General features: G+C 41.9%; 1 protein-coding gene across 6 annotated transcripts in view; it reads right to left on the bottom strand.

Moving 5' to 3' along the window:
- Window positions 1-16: 16 nt before the first annotated feature.
- Window positions 17-8,479, bottom strand: part of TRIM26 (tripartite motif containing 26) — a 59,830-nt gene continuing 51,367 nt past the window's right edge. For 5 of the 6 annotated variants that reach the window (XR_005010854.1, XR_005010852.1, XR_005010851.1 and 2 more), the window contains one exon: window positions 3,619-4,063. The gene's annotated coding sequence lies outside the window, so the exon portion shown is untranslated. Of the gene's footprint in view, window positions 62-3,618; window positions 4,064-8,479 lie in introns of those variants that run through there. The other variant, XR_005010850.1, reaches the window with a different exon arrangement.

The raw sequence follows: 8,479 nt of genomic DNA on the forward strand, positions 1-8,479 counted from the left end.
TCAATAACCCCTTGCTGTCCTCAGGGCTAGTCCTTTGTCTCGCCTTTTTCTATTTGTCTGGCTGGAACATGAACAAGGAGAGGCAAGGACGGGACAAATATGCATATACTCAGATATGCACACAGTCAAAAACACATTCAGACAAACACATACTCAAGTACACATTGATATGTGAACACTGATGTGCACAAACACATTTATACACAGTCACACATAAATTTCAACACAGTCACATATAACCACACATGTGGTCATACACAATAGTAGCTGACCACCTCCTGTCTGGATCCTCAGGACTCCAGGGTTCTTTGTCTCCTTCTCCAACCCGAGCCGACATGCCATACCAGTCAACAATTGAGAAGGGGAAGTGGTAGAAGAGAGACTTGTAGAGACTCCAGAGATGACCTTAACAGCTCCCTGCTTTGGGCTCCATGATCTGGTGCTCCCCACCCCCTCTGTCAGTCTGGACAACCATGACTGGAGAGGCTAAGCCCAAGTTCAACTCAGCAAGGCAACCAGATAATCCACCGCAAAAATAGTGTCTCCTCTTCAGGACGTGGAGCAACAGGAGAGGCTAGAGGACTGGGTCGCACTGGGGTAATGACAAACCTGACCTCTCCCAACCCCAGCCCCCATCAAGAGGGCCAGATGTCTCCAGGGAGATTGGTTATATCAACTGCCTCAGGTTACTGACAGCTGTTTGGGAGAGGTGTGAAGGAGTTCTGATAAGGGAACTGGTCCCTGGTGTTTTCAAGGGATTATACTTGTTCTGGCTTCCCTTTAAATGCTATGAGATCAAACAAATTAGGATAGGAAGCAAGGTGGGGAACGGGGCCAAGTAGCACAAACTGTGCTTGGCACAGGAAAAAGGAGAGTGAGATGATTTGAGGACCTGTTCTTGAGGAGAGAGGGTAAGATGTTTACTGGAACCTCGGTCTTGGTCTTGGGGTTGGAAGACTTGGTCGTTTATCAGTGGAGTGAGCATGGGCAATTTGTTTAACCTGGCTGAGCCTCAATTTCCACATATGTAAAAAGGAGGTGAAAATCACTGTAATTACCTGCATTGCAACAATAATACGAGGAACAAATAGGGTAATGGATTTATACGTATAAATCAGATGTTCTTGACCTTTTTATATCGTGGGCCTTTTGGGCAATTTGGTGAGACCAATGAACCCTTCCCTGGAATGATGCTCTAATATGGATAAAATTAAATTGCTGTTGCTACTGCTGCTGCTGTTTGTCCTTCATTCTCGAAGAGGACCATAACATGAGGGAGGTGATGCCATGACATGCAAGTGAATTGTATTTAAGTGAGGGAGGGCTGTGCAAAGTCACCAGCCCCACTTTCTCCTCCAGAGCCATCTAGGTCCAGTAGCCAGATATAGATCAAGATGACCGGAAATGGCCCAGGATGCAATGGGAGACCTTGGCCTCTTCAAGCTAAGGTCTTTAACAGGTCTCAGTTTGATAATGAAAGCTTAATAAAAATGAGGCAAAGAATGGCCTCAAAAATGTAAAAAAAATAGATCTGGGAGGGGAAGACCCTCAGGGTTTCTGGCAAAAACAGAAACAACTGTTATTTACATTCATTCTGAGCCAATCAGGGCCCAAACGGTGACCAAGCAGGGCTTGGTCTGGGACCAGAGTGATTTGGGGTTAAGGCTGGTCTTTTAAAGAAAAAATTAAGATAAGAAAAAAAAAGTTTCAGAGATTAAAATTTACATTCCCTTTGGGCAGACCACCTGCAGGTGGGGGTCAGATACCCTATGTGGAGAGAGAATAAAAAAAGAAGAGAGAGAGAAAAGACAGAAAGAAAGGAAAACAGGAAGAGAGAAAGAAAGGAAGACAGGAAGGAAGGCAGGAAGGAAGGAAGGAAGGAAGGAGGAAAGAAGGAAAGCAAGAAAGAGTTACCCAACTGGAGTCTGGATCCTAGTGGGCAGCTCCTTCTCTACTCACAGAAGTTGCTGTTTGTCCTTTGTGCTCAAAAAGGACCATGACAGCAGGGAGGTGATGCCATGACAAGGAAGTCAACTGGATTTAAATGACCGAGGGCTGTGCAAAGTCATCAGTCTCATTTTCTCCCCTGGAGCCATCTGGATCCAGTGGCAAGATATGAGATCAGGACAATTGGAGATGGCCCAGGATGCAACAGGGGACCTTGGCCTTTTCAAGCTTAGGGAAAGATAAAATTAAATACAAAGATTAGAAAAAAAACCAATTATATTCTAATATAGGTATTAATTTTTTAAAAAAGACAGATTCATGGTCCCTAGAGTAAGAACCCCTGCTATAAAGTCCATATAAATGTAAATAAATATTGTTATTATCAGGGTATTGTTATCAATATTTACCACACCTAAATATAGGCTATGCCCCTAAAATGAGATTTGGGGGAAAAAAAATAAGAGAAAGAGAGAGAAAGAAAGAAAAAGAGAAGTATTTGCTGAAAAAAAAATAGAATTTTAGGCTACACTTAGATCTTCTACCTGCCAGATTTGAGGGAGAATATAACCTGTATTGGCATTATCATCATTTTTTCAAACACAGTCTTTCTAGTGGTTGACTTTTATACAACACATTAAGGTTTACAAAGTGTTTTCCTCACAACAGTTCTCTTTAAGGCAGGTAATAAAAGTATAAGGATAAAATGTGATAAGACTGGAGGGTTGTTTTGAGTCATAGTACCTGAGGTCAAATGCTAATTCTACCATTTACTATCTTTCATAAGTCCCACATATAGAGAAGGGCCTGCCTACAGCGAGACCTATCCTTGTGTGGTTCAAAGGGAGGCAGAATAGACACCTCCACCTTTCTCCAAGGGAAACTCATTCCTGCCTGCACAGGAAACAGGAGGTTAGTGCTGGAGGCCACTACTCTGCTCTCCTCAGAGAAAAGGGATGCTGGGCTAGAAGTATATTCATCTGCTCCTTTAAATATTTATGTTGACAGGATTTTTAGTGAGCCAGTCTAACCTGGGAATGACAAAACAGCAGACCACAGACAAAGTGCGAGTAATCAGGCAGCCATTTAAATTAATTAATTAATTATTCATTATGAGGAACAGATCTGCAAATCAAGAATCCTCCTGATCAGAATTCCACCTCGCTGAAGTGAAGACAGAGGTTATATACACAAATCACAAATGGGGTGGGGGTGGGAGGGGTGGGAGGGAAGGTGGATTGAAAACAATTGTTTCTCAGGGCCTAAGTGGTTTCCCATGACAAGCCCATAATACAGGTGTTCTGGAGCTCTGTGATGGGAACACGTTCTACAATCTTTGATCCATTTCCCTTAAGGTACACAGGCATAAGAATGCAGTGATTGTGAGAGCACTGTCAAGCTACGTTGTAAGCTCCTGACTTGCAAGCCAGAAGAGGCAATTCTGAAAAATCTGAATTATTAGTATATTCATTACACATATCATATAGACTAATGTGAAAATCACAGTTTCCTTCACATTATTCATCTAGGGGATATGATCAGACTTGACTTAACTTTTGATAACTTTGTCCTTTGCCGGGGTGTGGGGGGAAGGGAACCCCAAGCTCTATATCCAAGGCTTGACCCTTAGTTCTACAATGAGCACATGTAACAAATAACAAAGAAACACATTAATCTAAATCAGAGATTTATTTATTTAAAATAGAAACTAGAGAGGGTATACATACAATATAGAGTGTATAAACAATATAAATATAGACAATACAGGGTGAAGGAGCACTCCCATTGGAAGCAAGATAATTCAGCTCAACCAAGAGAGATCTTGGTCCTTGATCTCACCCAAGGGGAAACCCTCTGAAGTTTCTATTGTAGCAAAAACAGAGACTACCAGCTCCTTCATGTCTTCCCAGAGTATTTTCCTTCAGCAACCTGAAAGGGGGTTGGCCTCTTCCATCTTCTTTCTTGAAGCTCAAAGCCAGAAAGTGACTTGAAGCTTGATGAGTCCCAAAGAGGGCCTGGCCTTGAACTGAACTCTCGATTCTTATGAACTCCATCCCACCCCTCACGCAGGGTGGAGCATTCATCTCCATCACTGGACTTTGGAACAGGAGTTACATACCTACGGAGAAAAAAGTGGCTTATCTTCTCTAAAGTTTATCTTTATATATGAAGCAGTTGGACTAAATGACCTCTATTGTTTCTCTCATCTCTTAATCTAAGACCTAGCATTCATACCTTACAAACGAGAAAACTGACAGTCAGAGAAGTAAGGTGGCCTGCCATAAGTCCAACAGTTACTGAGTATTGGAGACAGGACTCAAACCAAGGTTGTCTGGTTTGTTTGGGGTTTTTGTTTTTTAATTTGAAAAGCCTAAAACTGGTCTCAGAACATGTTTCACATCCATTCATCTCATTCAGCCTGAGTTACCTTGCCATCTGCCCTGCCACACTCCTCAAGCTCTCTCTTTGACTTCTGGAAACAGCAAACAAATCAATACTACCACTCTTTCTGGAAAGGACATGACAATGGGCTTCCTTCAGCTCCACCCATCATTCCTGTGATTCCCCAGACAAAAACCCCTTCCTTGGCTACCATTCCCCTATATGTGTTATCTCTTCTATTAGAATCAATAATTGCTGAGTTATATACCAATTTTCTTGCCTATATAAAATTTCTATAAGAGTAATTTACATATGCTTTGAGGTTATCCTTGATGAGAGAATTAGAAGGAACAGACCAGTAATATTCCACAATGAGGCTTTTGCGCATGTCCAGTGACCTAAGATGGAGACACCAAGAACCTCCTGGGAGGAGACGTCATGCGTTGGCCTACCACTTGAATGGGAGTAGCCTTGTTCCACTAACTACTCTATGTCCACAAAGAACACAACTGTTCTATGACAGTCTCATACTCAATCTCTCTCTCTCTCTCTCTCTCTCTCTCTCTCTCTCTTTCTCTGTAGTGAGCTGGATAGAGAGAAAGGCCACCTTCCCCCTCCCCCCACCTCCAAGGCCCTTGTGGCCTCAAGAAACGAGCTTTGGGTTTGGGTCTTGTTTCATTTGTCCTTTTTAGTTTGAGGTTCAGGGAATGGAATCACAGACCTAGGAGTTTTTAAGCTATGGGGACTTTAAAGCACAGGATTTCTGAACAGATATTGCAACCAAACTAGCAGGGAAGCCCTGAAAAGCCAGGGTGCAGGGAAGCAAGCCCAAGACTTTAGATTTGGAACTTGGTGGGACTAACGCTATATGGGAACAAAGCTAAACTGTGAACCTAATCTCCCTTCCTCAGAGACTCTCAGCGGTGTAGAGGGGATTGTGTCCCCTGAGTCAGTCAGTAAATCAATAAACATTTATTAAGTACCTACTATATGCCAGGCACCATGCTAAATGCTGGAGATACAAAGAAAGGTAAAAAAACAGTCCCAGTACTCTGAGGTGTTGGCAGGGGAGAATGTTTGTATGTTCCTGATATATTTTTGAAGTTAATATTCCTTTGTAAAAGCCAATCTGACTGTTGAGTGGTTAAATGGAACTGGGGAAGTAGGGAACTAGACTCCTAAAATTGGGAGAATACAAGTGGTGAAGGCTTGATCCAAATGGCAGAGATGAGAAACCCTTCAGCCCCCTAAGAGTACTGGAGAGCCATAGAGAATGGCTGAAAATGTATAAAACCAACAGTCCTCAATGAGGGTCACATCCTCTTCTGAGCCTCCATTTCTCTGACAAATGAACAGCCATAGTGACTATTCAGTCCAATACTAACATGTACTATGTATAATGACAATTTCATAACTTCACTTTAGCAATAAGCAACAAAATTTAAAGACTGACACACACAACAGTATAATAGTAACTTATCTGGCCTTTTAGAATTGTACTGCAAATGTTGTTCTCAACTTAGAGTCTAAACAAAAAAAAAAGACAAAAAAAATTTTTAATAAATCTCTACAGTGGTTAAACTGTAGCCCTAGCTTGACTGAAAACAGCCTTATTCAAATTTTCTAAAAATGAATCCTTAATAAGCCCCTAAATGGACCAAAGGCCTCCCTCAGTTCCCCACATAATGCTGAGATCCCTCAAAGTTTCCATATTTGATGTGCCATTTGGGGTCAGCACATCCATAAGCCCAAGCCCCAAGCAGTAACTCCGCCAAAATATGTCAGAGCAGGAAGCATTTAATTAAAGCAGAATGCAAGGGAAACAACGTGGAATTGAATTAGGTCATAAACATTCCCCAATTAATCCCTCTGGATCCCCAACACAGCATCACGGTAGCTCAGAGGTGCAGCGGATAGGGAGCACTGAGCCTGAAGCCAGGAAGACTTGAGTTCAAATGTGTCCTCACACGCTTACTGGCTGTGTGACCTTGGGCAAGTCACAACCTTGGTTGGCCTCAGTTTCCTCATCTGTAAAATGGGATGAATCCCCATAGTTGTTGTTGAGGCTCAAATGATACAACACTCATAAAGTACTTAGCACAGCGCCTGGCACTACAGAGCACTATTGAAATGGAACCTCTTTGTACTATAGGATTACAGACTCAGAGCGAGAAGGAAACAAGCATCCATTTAGTGTCTCCTGTGTGGATCTGATCCTCACAACAACCCTGGGAGGGATGTGCTGTTATGATCTTCATTTCTTAGTTAAAGAAACTGGGGCTCAGTAAGATTAAGTAACTTGCCCAGGGTCCCACAGTGAATGTCTGAGACAGGATTTGAACTTGGGTCTTCTGGTCTCCAGGCCTGGTGCTCTGTCTGCTGCGCTATCCAACTGGATGCAGCCACAAGGGCTATCTATTCTACACTCCTTATTCTACAGCTGAGGAAACCAAAGTCTGGAGAGTTTATATGATTTGCTTGAGGTAAGTCAACTAATAAATGTCAGAGAGAGGATGTGAACCGAGGCCATGCTAACTTCATGTCTAGAACTCTCTCCACTCTCTAGCGGTTCTCAAAGTGAAGTCTGATAACCGCTGGGGGTCCCCAAGACCCCAGGGGAATCCTCAAGGTCAAAATTATTTTCATAATAATATTAAGACATTATTTGCCTATTGAAACAATGTTTCTTTTCCCAACATATGTGTACAAGTCTGAACTTTCTTCATTAAAAAAATCAGAAGATTTGGTTCCAGTCCTGGCTCCGGGTAGACACAATTTCTGGGTAATTTAATAATTTTATTAATAATGCCAGCATTTTTATTAATAAAAGGAGGGTCATTTGGTGTCTCTCTCTTGTACCAAAGACAATCATGGAGGTGGGCTCACAGTTTATATCACCTTTGGAAGAGGGGTGTTCTCGAGGGTGGCCATCAACTCTGATTGGTTAACAGTTGATGAAAGAATGAATATTACAATGAGGGGCTGAACCTATTCAAATAAACTTCAGTTATGTCATTTACTTCTAAGTTACGCCCAGTCTTGGGTAACCTATTCAAAGAATTTATCCCCACCCAAACCTGAGTAGAATATGATGGTTTCCCCACTTGGATGGGGTCTGACCAAGACTTAAATTAGTCCAATCTCATTATCAGTAACGTCCTTCAAGAGACTCAACTTTTGAAACCAGGACTTTAGAAAAAGGGGGGAACTATGGATCTCCCCAAATCACTGGTTATTAATAATCATTTTCTCACAATGTATCACAACGGACTGAATGCAGAAGCAGATATGAGGATCTAGCTATCTTCCCTTAGGCCAGACATTAAAGAGATTCACCAAAATCCATAAAGCAATGCCACTCTATTCACTTCTTTTTTTGCATTCGAAAATGTTTTTAATTAAAATATACTATTTATGGGTTTATTATCATACTATAATGAATTTATTATTTTTAAATGAATACATATTTTACAATTTTATTAACTTTAATTTTTAATGCAGTAAATAGCCATAGATACGACTGACATAAACAAAAGCCTTTGGGGTCCTCAACAATTTTTGAAAGTGTACAGGAGTCCTGAGACCAAAATGCTTAAGGACCACGACCTCAACCATGACGCCTCTCAACAATTTCCTTCTCAATCTTGGTGAAACAGTCATCAAGCATTGGTTTCTCACGAATTAGAGCTCCATGGTGCCTGGACCAGGGCCTTGCCAATGGTGCACCTCTCTCTCCCTATTTCTCCCATTTGGAAACTTCACTAATGATAATTCATGCTCACCTGGGACTCTGTGGCCTCTAGGGTCATTTATTTCATTTGAGCTTCATACCTACCAATAACTTACTAGAAGAATTATTATCCTTATTTTATAGATAAAGAAACCAAGGGAGGGTCAGACAAGTAAATGGGGCAGAGCCAGGACTGGAACCCAAATCTTCTGACCTCCTGCCCTGTGATTTTGAATCTTAGAGCACCATATATATGGAAGCCATGACCACTACCACTCTTGGCACTGCACCTTGCCACCTTCTATAAAGTGCTGCAGAAACTGTAGGGGTGGGGGGAAGAGACATGGAATGCAAGGAAGAGTATGGAGAAAGGAAAAATAGGAGGTAAAGGAAGGGAGGCAGTAGATGAGGGAGGAAAGGAAT

Source organism: Trichosurus vulpecula, chromosome 7 (assembly GCF_011100635.1).
Source record: "Trichosurus vulpecula isolate mTriVul1 chromosome 7, mTriVul1.pri, whole genome shotgun sequence".
NCBI classification, from domain to species: Eukaryota; Metazoa; Chordata; class Mammalia; order Diprotodontia; family Phalangeridae; genus Trichosurus; species Trichosurus vulpecula.